The sequence below is a fragment of the Salvelinus namaycush genome, chromosome 11 (genome assembly GCF_016432855.1).
Source record: "Salvelinus namaycush isolate Seneca chromosome 11, SaNama_1.0, whole genome shotgun sequence".
NCBI lineage: Eukaryota > Metazoa > Chordata > Actinopteri > Salmoniformes > Salmonidae > Salvelinus > Salvelinus namaycush.
Window position 1 is genome coordinate 39,590,614 of NC_052317.1, and position 19,203 is coordinate 39,609,816.

General features: G+C 44.6%; 1 non-coding gene across 1 annotated transcript; it reads right to left on the bottom strand.

Moving 5' to 3' along the window:
- Positions 1-16,293: 16,293 nt before the first annotated feature.
- trnar-ucu lies at positions 16,294-16,367 on the bottom strand. Its single transcript has one exon. It is a non-coding gene; the product is annotated as a tRNA-Arg (tRNA).
- Positions 16,368-19,203: the final 2,836 nt, after the last annotated feature.

Genomic DNA, 19,203 nt, shown 5'->3' on the forward strand with positions numbered 1-19,203 from the left:
GTGGAAAGAAATGTGTGTGTTTTTTGCCAATTTTAACCGCACACTTGTTGTTTGTGTACATGGATTTTATAATGTTGTATGTTGTTCCCCCGACACCACTTTCCATCAATTTGTTTAGCAGACCCTCATGCCAAATTGAGTCAAAAGCTTTTTTGAAATCAACAAAGCATGAGAAGACTTTGCCTTTGTTTTGGTTTGTTTGTTTGTCAATTAGGGTGTGCAGGGTGGATATGTGGTCTGTCGTACGGTAATTTGGTAAAAAGCAAACATTTGCTCAGTACATTGTTTTCACTTATTGTTCACCTAACACCTTTTTTTGCACTATTGGTTAGAGCCTGTAAGTAAGCATTTCACTGTAAGGTACCTGTTGTATTTGGCATTTCACTGTAAGGTACCTGTTGTATTTGGCATTTCACTGTAAGGTACCTGTTGTATTTGGCATTTCACTGTAAGGTACCTGTTGTATTTGGCATTTCACTGTAAGGTAACTGTTGTATTTGGCATTTCACTGTAAGGTACCTGTTGTATTTGGCATTTCACTGTAAGGTACCTGTTGTATTTGGCGCACGTGACAAATAAACAAATACACTTTGATTTGAAGTCTGCTGTAAATGATAATGCAGAGGATTTTCCCAAGGTTGCTGTTGACGCATATCCCACTGTAGTTATTGGGGTAAAATTTGTCTCCACTTTGGTAGATTGGGGTGATCAGTCCTTGGTTCTAAATATTGGGGAAGATGCCAGAGCTAAGGATGATGTTAAAGAGTTTAAGTATAGCCAATTGGAATTTGTTGTCTGTATTTTTTCTAATTTCATTGAGGGTACAGCAACACCACAGGCCTTTCTGGATTGGAGGGTTTGTATTTTGTCCTGTAGTTCATTCAATGTAGTTGGAGAATTCAATGGGTTCTGATAGTCTTTAATAGTTAACTCTAAGTTTTGTATTTGATCATGTATGTGATTTTGCTGTTTGTTCTTTGTTATAGGGCCAAAAAGATTGGAGAAGTGGTTTACCCATATATCTCCATTTTGGATAGATAACTCTTCGTGTTGTTGTTTGTTTTATGTTTTTCAATTTTCCCAGAAGTGGTTAGAGTCTATGGATTCTTCAATTACATTGAGCTGCTTTCTGACATGCTGTTCCTTCTTTTTCCGTAGTGTATGTCTGTATTGTTTTAGTGATTCACCATAGTGAAGGTGTAGACTCAGGTTTTCTGGGTCTCTATGCTTTTGGTTGGATAGGTTTCTCAATTTCTTTCTTAGGTTTTTGCATTCTTCATCAAACCATTTGTCATTGTTGTTAATTTTCTTCTGTTTTCTGTTTGAAATGTTTAGATTTGACAGGGAAGCTGAGAGGTCAAATATACTGTTTAGATTTTCTACTGCCAAGTTTACACCTTCACTATTACAGTGGAACGTTTTGTCCAGGAAGTTGTCTGAAAGGATTAAATGTGTTATTGGCTAATTGTTTTTTGGGTAGGTTTCCACACTACTTTCCTTCCATCTATAGCATTTCTTAATATTATTCAGATCCTTTGGCTTTGATGCCTCAGGATTGAGTATTGCTCAAGTAGACTGTGATTTTTCTGTGATCTGATAGGGGTGTCAGTGGGCTGACTGTGAACGCTCTGAGAGACTCTGGGTTGAGGTCAGTGGTAAAGTAGTCTACAGTATTACTGCCAGGAGATGAGTTATAGGTGTACCTACCGTAGGAGTCCACTCGAAGCCTACCATTGACTATGTAAATACCCAGCATGCGACAGAGCTGCAGTAGTTGTTACCCGTTTTTGTTAGTTATGTTGTCGTAGTTGTGCCTAGGGGGGCATATGGGGGGAGGGAATGCTTTCACCTCCAGGTAGGTGTTTGTCCCCTTGTGTGCTGAGGATGTCAGGTTCTTGTCCAGTTCTGGCATTTAGATCTCCGCAGACTAGTACATGTCCCTGGGACTGGAAATGATTGATTTCCCCCTCCAGGGTGGAGAAGCTGTCTTCATTAAAGTATGGGGATTCTAGTGGGGGAATAATTTTAGGTAGCACACAGGAGGACATTTTTCTCTGTTAAGATAATTTCCTTTTGAATTTCTAACCAAATGTAAAATGTTCCTGTTTTGATTAATTTAATAGAGTGAATTAGGTCTGCTCTATACCAAATGAGCATACCCCCTGAGTCCGTTCCCTGTTTCACACCTGGTAGTTTGGTGCATGGGACTACCAGCTCTCTGTAACCTAGAGGAAAACCAGTGGGTCCATCTCATCTATACCAGGTTTCTTGTGGGAAGACAATGTCTGTATTTCTGATTTATTTGTTGAAGTCCAGGTTCCTGCTTTTTAGGCCAAATGCAGATGACCTCAGGCCTTGGATATTCCAGGATGAGATTGGGTCCAATGTTGTTAGTCGTGTGGTTCTCTCACTCACTCACTCACTCAATGTCTCTCCTCTCCCACTCACTCACTCACTGTCTCTCTCTCACTCACTCACTGTCCCTCTCTCACTCACTCACTCAGTCTCTCACTCAGTCTGTCTCTCTCGCTCTCACTCACTCACTCACTCACTCACTCACTCACTCACTCACTCAGTCTGTCTCTCAGTCAGCCAGTCAGTCAGTCAGTCAGTCTGTCACTCACTCTCACTCACTCACTCTTTCTCCCACTCACTCTTTCTCTCTCTCACTCACTCTGTCTCTCTCTCACTCACTCTGTCTCTCACTCACTCTGTCTCTCACTCACTCACTATGTCTCTCACTCACACTCACTCACTCACTCTCTCTCTCTCTCTCACTCACTCACTCACTCACTCACTCACTCACTCACTCACTCACTCACTCACTCACTCACTCACTGCCTGTCTCTCACTCTGTCTCTCACTCTGTCTCTCTCTCTCTCACTCTCACTCTCACTCACTCACTCACTGACTCAGTCTCTCACTCACTCACTCACTCACTCACTCACTCACTCACTCACTCACTCACTGTCTGTCTCTCACTCTGTCTCTCACTCTGTCTCTCACTCTGTCTCTCACTCTGTCTCTCTGTCTCTCTCTCTCTCTCTGTCTCTCACTCTCACTCACTCTCACTCACTCTCACTCACTCACTCACTCATTCTCTCTCTCACTCACTGACTCACTCACTCACTCAGTCTCTCAATCACTCTCTCACTCTCTGTCTCTCAATCACTCTGTCTCTCTGTCACTCTGTCTCTCTGTCACTCAGTCACTCTGTCTCTCTGTCTCTCTGTCACTCACTCAGTCTCTCACTCACACTCACTCACACTCACTCACTGCATCCTCATTCTTCTCCCAAAGTGCTAAGACTTCCTGTCATGGATTCAAAATGACTTCCTTTAGCCAATGATTACACCAATGTAATGCTTTTAAATCCATGAAAGGAAGTGTGCAAGTGCAAACTTTGGAAGAAGGGTGGAGAATAGGGATGAATTGGATATCAGTGGTCTGGGCGGGTCCATCCAGAGTAGAGATCTAGGATCAGTTCTTTCCATGTCCATGTCACTTTTTCCCTTGTGATCTGTAAACGTCAAAACTGGTCCCAAATCAGCACTTATCCTACTCTTGATACATCCAGTACGCACGCAGGTTGGGAAACCAGTGGCCTGGGCCGTCAAGAGTAGAGAGAGAGTTAGAGGGCGATGAAAAAGTCTCATATGAATGTCACAGTCACTAGCCAGTAATTCAACAAAATAACTAGGGCCTCAGGCTTCTTGTTCTCCAGTTGTTAATGAGTCAACGCCGCTTATCAGTCATCATTGCTGACAGGATAGGTAGAGCCTCCCTCCCTGCCTGCCGGACTGCATCCCTCCCTCCACTCACTATTGTGGAGGTACCAGACCTGTCTGTGTATTAGTCTTCATCCCAAATGGAACCCTATTCCCTATTTAGTACACTACTTTTGACAGGAATCCGTCCATTTGGGGCGAACTTAGCGACATGTTTCCCATCAGCCCTGGTCTGGCTGGCACACAGGATGCCCAGTCAGCGTCCGCCTCTCAAATGGCATCCTATTCCCTGTATAGTGCACTACTTTTGACCAGAGTAGTGCACTATTTAGGGAACATCATGCCATTTGGGACGCAGTTGGTCAGTCAACAAACAGGACGTCACCCTGGCCTGACGCAACTAGGTTAGGGATACAGAACCAGAGCTGTATCTCAAAACGGCACCCTATTTCCTATATTCGCTCTGGTCAAAAGTAGTGCACTATACAGGGAATAGGGTGCCATTTAGGACCAACACTCAGTCAGCCAGTCATCAACAATAAATAGCCCAAACTGGAAATGAGTGGTTCTTTCAGGAGGCCTGTGTTCTGCCAGAGCCAGATTCCCTGAGCAAACTAAAGTGAACTGCTGGCACAGAACACAGAGGCCCTCCCTCCCTCCCGCCTTCCCTCCCTCCCGCCTTCCCTCCCTCCCTCCGGCCTGTAAATCTCACCCACATTAATGATTGGTCTACACCCATCATGCCCATCCTTTCATCTGTATTCATTATTGGTCACAGCTGGAAGTGCAGCCTCTCTCTGCCCCTCTCAATCCAGCGGTCCGCTGCCCAGACGCGAGAGAGAATACACTGAGGAAAATAAACGATTAATCACGTTGTGCTGTGGTCTTGAGATGACACAATGGCTGCGTCCAAAATAGCACTCTACTCCCTATATAGTGCACTATTTTGACCAGAGTACTATGGGCCCTGGTTCCAATGGCCTTATGAGCCCTTGCTAAAAAAGAAGTGCACTGCACAGGGAATAGGGTGCCATTTGGTTCACAGACATTATTCCCTGAGGTCTCCACTGAGAAGGGGCACGGTCAGTGACGGGAGGACAGTGTGTGTGTGTGTGTGTGTGTGTGTGTGTGTGTGTGTGTGTGTGTGTGTGTGTGTGTGTGTGTGTGTGTGTGTGTGTGTGTGTGTGTGTGTCATGGTGTGCGTTTATGAGTGCTACAGAGGGTGGCCACGAGACCCCGGCCTGAGGTAACTTGGTTAGTGATACAGAACAGAGTTGCTTTCCAAATGGTACGCTGTTTCCTATATAGTGCACTACTTTTACCCAGGGTCCATAGTTTATCCATAAAGCTTTGGTCAAAAGTAGTGCACTATATAGGGAATAGGGTACCGTTTGGTATTCAGTCTTGGCCAATCACAGCTCTAATCTGTAGCCTTCAGAGAGCCAGTCCAGTTGAACTGCTCCACTGCACATCCAGCTGTGGAAAATAGATACTGTACACAATTAGAGGCTCTCTGTATATGGGCCCAGCATAGACAAACAGCGCTGCTCTTCTGTGACTCTGACACGCTGCTCATATGGGGATTCCTTCCGCATCAAATGTTTAAAGGAGCGCCGAGTCGCTGACATATGTGAGCGCTCACTTGTATTGTTTTGCTGCTATTATTGATCAGCATTTTGTTTCAGGGACGGTGAAAACAAGACACAGCAATAACATGGAGGTTTTGAACGTTTTAAAAGAAGCAGTATAGATTTTGAGACATGTTGTAGTGACAGACAGGCTTGGTGCATCTGATCGTTAATCTGGAGTCATTGATCTGACATGAATCGTTTTTTCCTCTCTGAAACATAACGTTGCATTATTTATGCTAAGTAGGCCCTTCTGTTCGGGCCATTTAAAATGAACTACCCATTCACCGGCCACTACCGGACATTATTGGAGCCTCTCTCCCAGTCCTCTCCATCTCCCCCTCTCTCCATATATCTAGGTCTGCATCCCAAAGGGCACCTTAAACCCCCCCCCCCCCTCCCTCATGAGCCTCTGGTCAAAAGTAGTGCACTACATAGGGCTTAGGTTGCCATTTGGGGTGCAGACACCCAGTTACCAGGCACCCAGTTACCAGGCACCCAGTTACCAGACACCCAGTTACCAGGCACCCAGTTACCAGGCACCCAGTTACCAGGCAGCCAGTTACCAGGCAGCACAGGTGTGTCATAGTTTAGGTCAGACACATAACATTAAACCACATGTACCCTTTAAAAGGGGCAATCTGAGATTAGAAAAACAACAAAGCAGTAACCCTACCATGTTATGGTAAACAGCTAAAGGATGGGTCTGGAGAAATGTAAAGCCCAAAAATCTGTTAGATTATTCAAGAATCAATGGCTATACTGCATATGTTTTACTTTAAAAAAAAACTTTTAATTCATTAATTTAAAAGTAAAAAAAAAAAAAAAGTTCAAACGAATCACAGAAAAAACGACTAGACAACCAATATTTATGACTCCCAGTTGATGGACAATAGTGCAAAACCACTCTTAGCTACAAACAACAAAGGCCAGTGATTCCATCGGTTTGTTCTTGCATGGTCAATTCTGCACCAATACAAACCCTAATCGAATGTGACATATTTCTGAATGCGAGAAGTCCTTTTTGCAATATAATACACGTATTGCAAACTCGTGTTGAATTGACAAAATAAGCTCCACATGAAGAACCACACACATTATAAGGTCGACGCCCTCTCAGGTTCACACATCAGGACTTGATTATCTCATCAATGTCTTGAATTTGATAATTATTTTTGATAATTGCCATCTTCATTTCTATTTGATTTCATTAGCATGTTCCCAACACTGACCTCGGTTACGTCCCAAGTGCCACCCTATTCCCTACGTAGTGCACTAATTTTAACCGGAGCTCTATTGGCCCTGGTCAAAAGTAGTGCCCTATATAGGGAATAGGGTGTCACTTGGGACGAGCCCTCATCTCAGTATCTGCATAAGTTTGTTTACCATTGTTACCCCCAGCAGTATACAGTACAGCTTCTCACTGACTCACATTGACAACTCCTCCAAACTGCTCTATACACATTTCACATGCAGAACAAATACAATGATGCATAATTCAACAACAGACAGTAAAAACAGCTGATGTAGTTAAAGTAGGTGCGTGTGTTCGCATGCTTTTAAATTCGTGGGGTTCTGTGTGGGTGCACATCACATCTGCAAGAGTGAGCATATTGACGTGAGATAATATAGGCTACTGTGTGTCTGAGTTGGGCTGAATAGGTAACACTGACAACTCTAGTCCACATGTAATCCCTGCATGACCGCTCCCCGGTCCAAGATTCCCATTTCTAATTTTAAAAACTCATCTGTCTCCCCAAATCTATGTATCCTACTGTCTGAATAAATACAAAATACATACAAAATATATACTTATAAAAATATATACATATAAAAAAATATATATAGGGTACTGTTTTGTAGTGTTAGTGAGACTGTTACAGTGGTTAGTCTGTGGGATTAGTGACTGTTACAGTGGTTAGTCTGTGGGATTAGTGACTGTTACAGTGGTTAGTCTGTGGGATTAGTGAGACTGTTACAGTGGTTAATCTGTGGGACTGTTACAGTGGTTAATCTGTGAGACTGTTACAGTGGTTAATCTGTGAGACTGTTACAGTGGTTAATCTGTGAGACTGTTACAGTGGTTAATCTGTGAGACTGTTACAGTGGTTAATCTGTGAGACTGTTACAGTGGTTAATCTGTGGGATTAGTGAGACTGTTACAGTGGTTAATATGTGGGATTAGTGACTGTTACGGTGGTTAATCTGTGGGATTAGTGAGACTGTTACAGTGGTTAGTCTGTGAGACTGTTACAGTGGTTAATATGTGAGACTGTTACAGTGGTTAATATGTGAGACTGTTACAGTGGTTAATATGTGAGACTGTTACAGTGGTTACTCTGTGAGACTGTTACAGTGGTTACTCTGTGAGACTGTTACAGTGGTTACTCTGTGAGACTGTTACAGTGGTTACTCTGTGAGACTGTTACAGTGGTTACTCTGTGAGACTGTTACAGTGGTTACTCTGTGAGACTGTTACAGTGGTTAACCTGTGGGATTAGTGAGACTGTTACAGTGGTTAATCTGTGGGATTAGTGACTGTTACGGTGGTTAATCTGTGGGATTAGTGAGACTGTTACAGTGGTTAATATGTGAGACTGTTACAGTGGTTAATCTGTGAGACTGTTACAATGGTTAATCTGTGAGACTGTTACAATGGTTAATCTGTGAGACTGGTACAGTGGTTAATCTGTGGGATTAGTGAGACTGTTACAGTGGTTAATCTGTGGGATTTGTGAGACTGTTACAGTGGTTAATATGTGAGACTGTTACAGTGGTTAATCTGTGGGACTGTTACAGTGGTTAATATGTGGGACTGTTACAGTGGTTAATCTGTGGGACTGTTACAGTGGTTAATCTGTGGGACTGTTAGAGTGGTTAATCTGTGGGACTGTTAGAGTGGTTAATCTGTGGGACTGTTAGAGTGGTTAATCTGTGGGACTGTTAGAGTGGTTAATCTGTGGGACTGTTACAGTGGTTAGTCTGTGAGACTGTTACAGTGGTTAATATGTGAGACTGTTACAGTGGTTAGTCTGTGAGACTGTTACAGTGGTTAGTCTGTGAGACTGTTACAGTGGTTAATATGTGAGACTGTTACAGTGGTTAATCTGTGAGACTGTTACAATGGTTAATCTGTGAGACTGTTACAGTGGTTAATCTGTGGGATTAGTGAGACTGTTACAGTGGTTAATCTGTGGGATTTGTGAGACTGTTACAGTGGTTAATATGTGAGACTGTTACAGTGGTTAATCTGTGGGACTGTTACAGTGGTTAATATGTGGGACTGTTACAGTGGTTAATCTGTGGGACTGTTACAGTGGTTAATCTGTGGGACTGTTACAGTGGTTAATCTGTGGGACTGTTAGAGTGGTTAATCTGTGGGACTGTTAGAGTGGTTAATCTGTGGGACTGTTACAGTGGTTAGTCTGTGGGACTGTTACAGTGGTTAGTCTGTGGGACTGTTACAGTGGTTAGTCTGTGGGACTGTTACAGTGGTTAATCTGTGGGACTGTTACAGTGGTTAGTCTGTGGGACTGTTACAGTGGTTAGTCTGTGGGACTGTTACAGTGGTTAGTCTGTGGGACTGTTACAGTGGTTAGTCTGTGGGACTGTTACAGTGGTTAGTCTGTGGGACTGTTACAGTGGTTAATCTGTGGGACTGTTACAGTGGTTAGTCTGTGGGACTGTTACAGTGGTTAGTCTGTGGGACTGTTACAGTGGTTAGTCTGTGGGACTGTTACAGTGGTTAGTCTGTGGGACTGTTACAGTGGTTAATCTGTTGTTTCTGTTACAGTGGTTAATCTGTGGGACTGTTACAGTGGTTAGTCTGTGGGACTGTTACAGTGGTTAATCTGTGGGACTGTTACAGTGGTTAGTCTGTGGGACTGTTACAGTGGTTAATCTGTGGGACTGTTACAGTGGTTAATCTGTGGGACTGTTACAGTGGTTAATCTGTGGGACTGTTACAGTGGTTAATCTGTGGGACTGTTACAGTGGTTAATCTGTGGGGCTGTTACAGTGGTTAGTCTGTGGGGACTGTTACAGTGGTTAGTCTGTGGGACTGTTACAGTGGTTAATCTGTGAGACTGTTACAGTGGTTAGTCTGTGGGGACTGTTACAGTGGTTAGTCTGTGGGGACTGTTACAGTGGTTAATCTGTGAGACTGTTACAGTGGTTAGTCTGTGGGACTGTTACAGTGGTTAATCTGTGAGACTGTTACAGTGGTTAGTCTGTGGGACTGTTACAGTGGTTAATCTGTGAGACTGTTACAGTGGTTAGTCTGTGGGATAGTAATGTAGAAAAGGGAAAGAAACTGTGTGCTTGTATCTAACCCTCATGGTCAACAATGACTGCTCAAATCAATTAATATGAAAAGATGATTTCCTGCCAATCGTAGGGTTTTTTATTGATAGATGTGTTTGTGTGTGTCCACTGGCCTATCGTGTGTCCACTAGCCTATCGAATGCGCGCACGTGTGTGTGTGTGTGCGTGTGCGTGTGCGTGTGCGTGTGCGTGTGTGTGTGTGTGTGTGTGTTTGACACACACAGAGCACAGGCCAACCTGTGCAAGTGTAAATCACACACATTCTTCAAAAACAATAGCAGAAATTCCATTGGAGTTCGGGGGGAAAGGGGCTTGGTGACTACCTTGTAGTAACACAGTAACAACTAAAAACACTGACGTCAACAGGATAGAGTAGAAGATACTGGAGGGTGAGACTAGAGGAGGGTGAGACTAGAGGATCGAGAGAATAGAAGATCGTGAGACTAGAGGATCGTGAGACTAGAGGATCGTGAGACTAGAGGATCGTGAGACTAGAGGAGGGTGAGACTAGAGGAGGGTGAGACTAGAGGAGGGTGAGACTAGAGGAGGGTGAGACTAGAGGATCGTGAGACTAGAGGATCGTGAGACTAGAGGATCGTGAGACTAGAGGATCGTGAGACTAGAGGAGGGTGAGACTAGAGGAGGGTGACAGTAGAGGAGGGTGACAGTAGAGGAGGGTGAGACTAGAGGATCGTGAGACTAGAGGATCGTGAGACTAGAGGAGGGTGAGACTAGAGGATTGTGAGACTAGAGGATCGTGAGAGTAGAGGAGGATGACAGTAGAGGAGGATGACAGTAGAGGAGGGGGAGAGTAGAGGAGGGTGAGACTAGAGGATCGTGAGACTAGAGGAGGGTGAGACTAGAGGATTGTGAGACTAGAGGATCGTGAGACTAGAGGATCGTGAGACTAGAGGATCGTGAGACTAGAGGATCGTGAGACTAGAGGATCGTGAGAGTAGGAGGATGACAGTAGAGGAGGGGGAGAGTAGAGGAGGGTGAGACTAGAGGATCGTGAGACTAGAGGAGGGTGAGACTAGAGGATCGTGAGACTAGAGGAGGATGAGAGTAGGAGGGTGACAGTAGAGGAGGGGGAGAGTAGAGGAGGGTGACAGTAAAGGAGGGTGACAGTAGAGGAGGGTGACAGTAGAGGAGGGTGACAGTAGAGGAGGATGAGACTAGAAGAGGGTGAGACTAGAAGAGGGTGAGACGAGAGGAGGCTGAGAGTAGAGAAGGGTGACAGTAGAGGAGGGTGACAGTAGAGGGTGAGAGTAGAGGAGTGTGAGAGTAGAAGAGGGTGAGTAGAAGAGGGTGAGAGTAGAGTAGAGGAGGGTGAGAATAGAGGAGGGTCACAGAAGAGGATGAGAGTAGAGGAGGGTGAGAGTAGAGGAGGAAGACAGTAGAGGAGGGTGACAGTAGAGGATGAGAGTAGAGGAGGGTGAGAGTAGAGGAGGGTGACAGTAGAAGATGAGAGTAGAAGAGGGTGACAGTAGAAGAGGGTGAGACTTGAAAAGGGTGAGACTAGAGGAGGGTGACAGTAGAAGAGGGTGAGAGTAGAAGAGGGGGAGAGTATAGGTGGGTGAGAGTAGAGGATGAGAGTAGAGAAGGGTGAAACTAGCCTAGAGGGGATGAGAGAGATTCTTACCAAAGACAGTGAAGTTGCTCTGAACAGAGGCTGCCAGTAGTGTCAATAAACTCAGAGTCCATAGATTTGGGACCAGGTAAGAAGGGAATGCCATGGTTGGTTGGTTCGTCTCAATCCTCAGGAGGGTTGGGCAGGGTGCAGGGGAGAGGAGCACGGGAGTGTTACCTGTGGGGGAAGAGGAGCACCGGAGTGTTACCTGTGGGGGGAGAGGAGCACCGGAGTGTTACCTGTGGGGGGAGAAGAGAGTAGCACTGGAGCTACCTGCGGGAGGGCGATAAAACAAGACCAGGCCGTTCGGGATTAATTGGTTGCGTTCTGATCGGTTGGCCGGTGCTTAATGCACTTTTGGACATCGTTGCTCACGCGCTTCTCCGTGGGTTTCGTAGATCTGCTGCCTGTGTCATATCGTACCGGGAGCGACGCGGTGATCGAGCCTACCACGGTAAAAGGCAACGTTCTAAATCACTAAAAGCGGAAAATCAGTGTGGGCTGTCATTACCCTAAATGTATTCAATTGATGTCTAAATGTATTCAAGCTCTGGAGTATAAGTGGGATGTGTTCTGAGCCCAAAACAACTCTTGTTAATTACAAATATCACAAATGAACCAAATCCAAATTCCCCCTGTTGGCCAAGTAAAACGCCGGAATGGACAGCAAAATGCTTGCACCTGTCGCCCGCTGAGAATTGCCTGACGGTGCTTCTCTCTTCACATGACATAGATGTAGCACAATAAAACCCTCAGCCTCTCACACACACTGTGTCACAATAATACCCTCAGCCTCTCACACACACTGTGTCACAATAATACCCTCAGCCTCTCACACACACACACTGAAATAGCCTTACATGGCGGCCGAGCAAAGGCTAGGATCTATCCTCGAAATTCTCCTTCACCATTCGGTTCAGCGCGGGCCATGGCTAGAGAGAGGTTGCCAGTGGAACGGACGTGCGGGCGAATAGGGCGGGGATATGATGGCGGGGGGGGGGGGGGGGTTCTTGTTGTTAGAGAAGAGTGTGTCGTGGAAAAAACAGAACTGATTTGTAGAATAACGTTAGTGCTGACCACCACTAATAGCCTTTAAGGGGTTGGATAAATCCAATCTAAAGATAGGTCCTATAGTCCAGTGGTTCCCAACCTTGGGTACTAGGACCCCTGGGAGTACCTGGCCTGTCCAAAGGGGGTACTTGAGAAGTCTCATGAGACCATAGGTCTACTGGTAAAATGCACATGAGGGGGTACTTCAGGGGTACTCGGGCAGAGCAACATGCAGTTAGTGGCAGGCTACAGTAACCGAAAAAGGATGGGAACCACTGCTACAGTCCAGAAGGCACCTGCAATGCTGCTGGATGCCGCGTAGAAAGGAGAAAGGAACCCGGTATGGTTTATCCTCCTCCTTTCCCTAGCCTGCCTACACCTTTTTCCCAGTAAAGGAAATTAGCCCTGTGTAACGGTAATCAGAGGGACACCTCGTAGCCTATACGTAGAAATGAAGGCGCACACCGTTGTAGATTGTAGCAACACGACCAATGATAAAAGCCTTGCATGCAGGAAAGGGAGGGGAGAGATGGCGAGGCATAACGTAGCCTACAGTCCAATAACAAAAAGCATATTCGCACTAAATTATACAACAAGTCTAGATTTGTATTCCCGGGTCAAGATAATGCTTTACCTCCAGCACCTGCCAGTAACCTAGGCTACTGAGTGAGGCGCACGCAGGAACATTCCAGGACACGAAAGCATAGTATTTACAAGTGACAGGTGTCGATCGTTTGTTACAGCCCGGACACAGCCAACAACAATAATATTGTTAGGGACATAACAGCATACACACCGAAATAGGCCTGCCTCTGGATTCCCGATCCTGAACGGATAGGCGATTTGTCGCCGTTGGTTCTGGAAGTGGTCCCTGTATTGCAGGAAAACTGGCGCTTGCCCTGATGCCTCCCTGGATCTGTCTATATTGACTTTTTCCTTCCTTCTTTGGATTGTTGTTTTTCTAGCTGTTCCCTATCTCTCCACGGCTACCGTTTACTGCAGCAAAAACAGTCTGTCTGAAAGAAAGGAGGTGGCGTGTGGAGGGGGAGGGAGCGAGGGGGAGGGGACTTTAATACGATTTGGCCCGTACCATTCGGATAACAGGGCAATAGCATACTGACTGGGAGAGGGATATACATGCAGGGAAAGATAGAGATAGATACACTATACAAAAGTCTGTGGACACCCCTTCAAATCAGTGGATTCGGCTATTTCAGCCACACCCGTTGCTGACAGGTGTATAAAATTGAACACAGGCCATGCAATCTCCATAGACAAACAGAGCTGCCGGGTCAATTGTAAGTGCTGTTATTGTGAAGTGGAAACATCTAGGAGCAACAACAGCTCAGCCGCAAAGTGGTCGGCCACACAAGCTCACTGAAGGGGACTGCCAATGTAGTGCTTAATAAAGATTGTCTGTCTTCTGTTGCAACACTCACTACCGAGTTCCAAACTGCCTCTGGAAGCAACATCAGCACAAAGAACTGTTCATTGGGAGCTTCATGAAATGGGTTTCCGTGGCCGAGCAGCTGCACACAAGCCTAAGATCACCATGTGCAATGCCAAGCATCAGCTGGAGTGGTGTAAAGCTTGTCACCATTGGACTCTGGAACAGTGTAAACGCGTTTTCTGGAGTGATGAATCACACTTCACAATCTGTCAGTCCGACGAACGAATCTGTGTTTGGCGGATGCCAGGAGAACGCTACCTGCTTGAATGCATAGTGCCAACTGTAACGTTTGGTGGAGGAGGAATAATGGTCTGGGGCTGTTTTTCATGGTTCGTGCTAGGCCCCTTAGTTCCAGTGAAGGGAAATCTTAACGCAACAGTATACAATGGCGTTCTAGACGATTTTGTTCTTCCAACTTTGTGGCAACAGTTTGGGGAAGACCCTTTCCTGTTTCAGCATAGCAATGCCCCTGTGCACAAAGCGAGGTCCATACAGAAATGGTTTGTCAAGGTCGGTGTGGAAGAACTGGACTTGCCTGCACAGAGCCCTGACCTCAACTCCATCGAACACCTTTGGGATGAATTGGAATGCCGACTTAGAGCCAGGCCTAATCGCCCAACATCAGTGCCAGGACCTCACTAATGCTCTTGTGGCTGAATGAAAGCAGGTCCCCGCAGCAATGTTCCAATATCTAGTGGAAAGCCTTCCCAGAAGAGTGGAGGCTGTTATAGCAGCAAAGAGGGGACCAACTCCATATTAATGCCCATGATTTTGGAATGAGATGTTAGACAACCAGGTGTCCACATACTTTTGGTCATATAGTGTATATTGGAGAAAGAAAAACTGAGATGTCATATTCATATAGACTGTATCCTATGCCCAAATATGTTATTTGTCATATCATAGAAAAATAATAGGCTAATTGTTTTTTCTGAATTGTTCGTCTTTTATCTAGTTTCTCTGTTATTGTAGATTTAATAGCCTAGGTAGTGGTAGTAGACTAGTCCCCAATGCCCATAGATAAGAGTTAGGTCTAGCTACATCAGTCATGAATCAATGTTCTTCTCTGCTTTCCGTTAAGGGAGTAGCCTTTTTGACTGACAGCGCGAGACGTTGTCTTTCTGAGTGGAGTCACACCGCTCAAGGCCCGACAGACTGTACTGGTGGGTGTTCAGTGGAGGAGGGTGGGGTGGGGTGGGGTGGGTGGCGTTCAACTCGCGAGGGGATTAAGGATTAGTTTTGCATGCGGATTAGTTCGTGTGTAGGGGGAGACATGGGGTTAAAATGGTGGATGGCGCGGCGGCATGAAAAGCCCTATCACCATAGGCGACAAGCAGGAGGCAGGAAAAAAATCAATCTTAAACTGGGCGGGGATAGGAAAGGAGATCACCAGACAGCTGAAGTAGCAGCAGGAATGTTTTTTTGCTAAATGTAATGCCTCTATTTAAAATTAAATATAGACATAGGCCTTCTTATGCCTACTCATTCCAGCATTTATACATCCGCTATAATTCAAATGTGGTTGTTGAATTCGTTGTTAGAGAAGACTGAAATTCAAGGCTTTATACAACAACAACAAAAAGTCACTGACGGGGCATGAGAGTGCAGGACAGCTCCAGGTGCTGAAAAGAGAAGCACACCGCCAGGAGTTGTCGTTGCGCGCTCTTTCCCGTATGTATCCTCATCAGCAGCATACAGTGTCCTATATGTCATTTGGGCCATTTAGAGATTATGATGATTATTATGATGATGTTTTAGACCTAGAATGGTCTACTATTTAATTTGTGTAATAAAAAAATAAAAAAACATTTGCAACACAGGCGCGTGCGTGCGTGTGTTTGTAATGAGTCCCATGTTCAATGTGTTTTTGTTAATTGTTTTGTAAAATATGGCTTAGGCCAAATTTATAATTAAAAGACACTCATTATTGCCTATAATTAAAATGATCATCATTTTTCACATACTGGCAGTCCGAGAGGGTAGGCCTATAGCCTGTATTATATGGACTTGTGGATGAATGTGTGAATGAATTCAGATCACATGAAAGAAAGGATAAGTGGGGGAGGGTGGGGTGAATGGAAAGAGATGGATGTCGGGACTTAACAAGATGTTGAGCTAAAGCTGTAGTCTTCCGAGGTAAAGTGTTTGATGGGGAGAGTCAACCTACCGAGTGCAGCTTGCATTGTGCATACATCCCTGATAACGATATCCCGGTGCTGCGATGAGAACTGATTGTAAGTGGAATACAATAGCCTATGTGTGGGCGGGAGAAACCCAAAAGCATCTATCTGTTATGGAGATTGCATGTTTCATTTTATATAAAAAATTGCATTATCTAAGCGGTGTATCCAGCGCCACATTGAGAAACTAAGCATACATTCGAATGGACACAATTGCTTGTATAATGCAATAAAAATAATGCTTCAATTTGCCAATTTAGTTTTTAAAAAAAATCTAAAAAGCATACCAGCTCCTTAGCAAACCCATCTCTGCCGGGACTCGAACCCGGAGCCTCTGGATTAGAAGTCCAGCGCGCTATTCCATTGCGCCACAGAGACTGCGTCTCACCATTGGATGAAAAGCGTGTTTATATTCCTCCTTTCTAACCGTATTGACCATCCTCATGACATAAGGCAGCATCAGGACCACTTGGCTGCTGTTCCCGGACAGACCGATAGGTGCGCATCACTATTCAGCGCCAAGATGGCGATATCAGTCCCTGTTTGTTTCATCTGAGGGATAAGCGAACGTCTTTGATGTCATCTATAAATCAAATCGAATTGTATTGGTCACATACACATATTTAGCAGATGCTATTGCGGGTTAGGCAAAATGCTTTAGTTCATAGCTCCAACAGTGCAGCAGTATCTAACAATTCAGAACAATACACACAAATCTTAAAGTAAAATAACAGAATTAAGAAATATATAAATATTAGGATGTGCGATGTTGGAGCAGGATTGACTAAAGTACAGTAGAATACAATATATACATATTAAATGAGTAAAACGATATGTAAACATTAAAGTGACTGGTGTTCCATTACTAAAGTGCAGTGATTCCATGTCTATGTACAAAGGGCAGCAGCCTCAACGGTGCAGAGTTGAGTAACCGGGTGGTAGCTGGCTGGTGATGGCTATTTAACAGTCTGATGGCCTTGAGAATAAGCTGTTTTTCATTCCCTCGGTGCCAGCTTTGATGCACCTGTACTGACCTCGCCTTCTGGATGATGGCGGGGTGGACAGGCCGTGGCTCGGGTGGTTAATGTCCTTAATGATCTTTTGGCCTTCCTGTGACATCAGGTGCTGTAGGTGTCCTGGAGGGCAGGCAGTGTGCCCCCGGTGATACGATGGGCAGACTGCACGCACCACCCTCTGGAGAGACCTGCGGGTGCGGGCGGTGTAGTTGATGAACCAGGCAATGATACAGCTCGACAGGATGCTCTCAATTGTGCATCTGTAAAAGTTTGTGAGGGTCTTACGGGTCAAGCCGAATATCTTCAGCCTCAGAGAAAAATGTATCCATTGCAGACCAATATATGTGCTCTATTAACATGGACCTGTGTTTCGAGCTATCATGTCACATGAACTAGATTTTAACCTTTATTTTTTATGCCTTTTCCAGAAATGATAATTACACACAAAAAATGAAAGAAATTGTCTGAGGATGGTGCTGGATCTGACATGAAAAGGGGACAGTTTGATGAAAAAGCTTTTAATTTAAAGGTTAAAACCCAGGTCACGTGACATGATTGCCCAACGCACAGGGCCCCATCTGTAAAATATGATTATAAGTGTATTTGTAATAATTTAATATAACTTGTAAATATCAGAAAAGCATCTGATAAAATAAGTTCTCATTTTGGCAATTCTTCGCCCTCCTCCCCTCCTCCAGCAGCAAACTAAACGGTGTCAGGTAGCCTACTCTGTGCTTCCATTGAGAATGAAGAAACTATACATTTTCACACACAAAAACATGACAATATACAGGATATAAATAACTTAGGGCTGAGCACATCAGCTTTTACAGTTGGCCATGTATGAATGGATTTAAAAAAGGAAGGAATACAAATCAGTGTTCCATCATGCAAATCAGTGTTCCATAATTTTTTATAATATACTATTGCACCCATTTAGTGTCCTCCCAGGTGGAAATCAGTTCTTGATTACAAAGGAAGAAAGCGAACAGTCTTCAAGTCCGGATTTGAATTTGCCTGCAGTATTAGAAAGGACATTTACAACAATCATACTAAGCAATAATGTTGGCAATGTGTGTTCTTCTGAAAATGCACAAATGCAAAATGACAATATAAATTTAAGACACAAGCTGTGCATTAAACCAAAATACAGTGCACAAAACTGCCCTTTCCATGACGGACTGACCAAATGAACACAGGTGAAAGCTATGATCCCTTATTGATGTCACTTGTTCAATCTACTTCAATCAGTATAGATTAAGGGGAGACTGATTAAATGATTTTTAAGCCTCTAGACAATTGAGACATGGATCGTGTATGTGTGCCATTCAAAGGTTGAATGGGCAATAAAATATAAGTGCCTTTGAACGGCGTATGGTAGTAGGTTCCAGACGCACCGGTTTGTGTCATGAATTTCAACGCTGCTGGGTTATTCACGCTCAACCGTTTCCCGTGTGTATCAAGAATTGTCCACTACCCAAAAGACATTCAGCCAACTTGACACAACTGTGGGGATTGATGTCTTGTAGAGTCCATGTCCCAACGAACTGAGCATGTTCTGATGCCTTGTAGAGTCCATGTCCCAACGAACTGAGCATGTTCTGAGGGGCAAAAGGGGAGGGGCTATGCCACTCAATATCAGGAAGGTGTTCTTTATGGTTAGTACACTCAGCGTATAAGTTATCGTGTTGACCATCTCATTGATAATGTATTTACCAAAGCAGGTTCCGCCCCATGGGACAACATTTCACTGTTATGAAATCATATTGGAACAGTAGGTGGGTCTTTCATTCTGTTACTTTCGTCATTGACTGTGCACACACAGGCCCCGCATTCCAAATGGCAACCTATTCCCTATGTAGTGCACTACATTTGACCAAAAGGGAATAGGGTACTATTTAAGACACTCGGCACACACACACACACACACACCACATTAAGGTTGAGGCCCACCATTACGTCACAACATGGTATTCCCTTCAGACTGCAACAAACCAAACATGATTAGGTGCAGAAGGAGCTCCTGTGTAGCTCGTTGGGAGCTGAAGCCTCAGGCAACTTGGTAGCTAGTTCAGAAAACATCAATCGTTTCAAACATAATTGTGCACACATCCAATAACGTGCAGGTGTTAATGACCTCGTGGAATAAAGACTCATATCCACAGTGGAAAATGCTGCACACAAACTGCAGGAGCCTT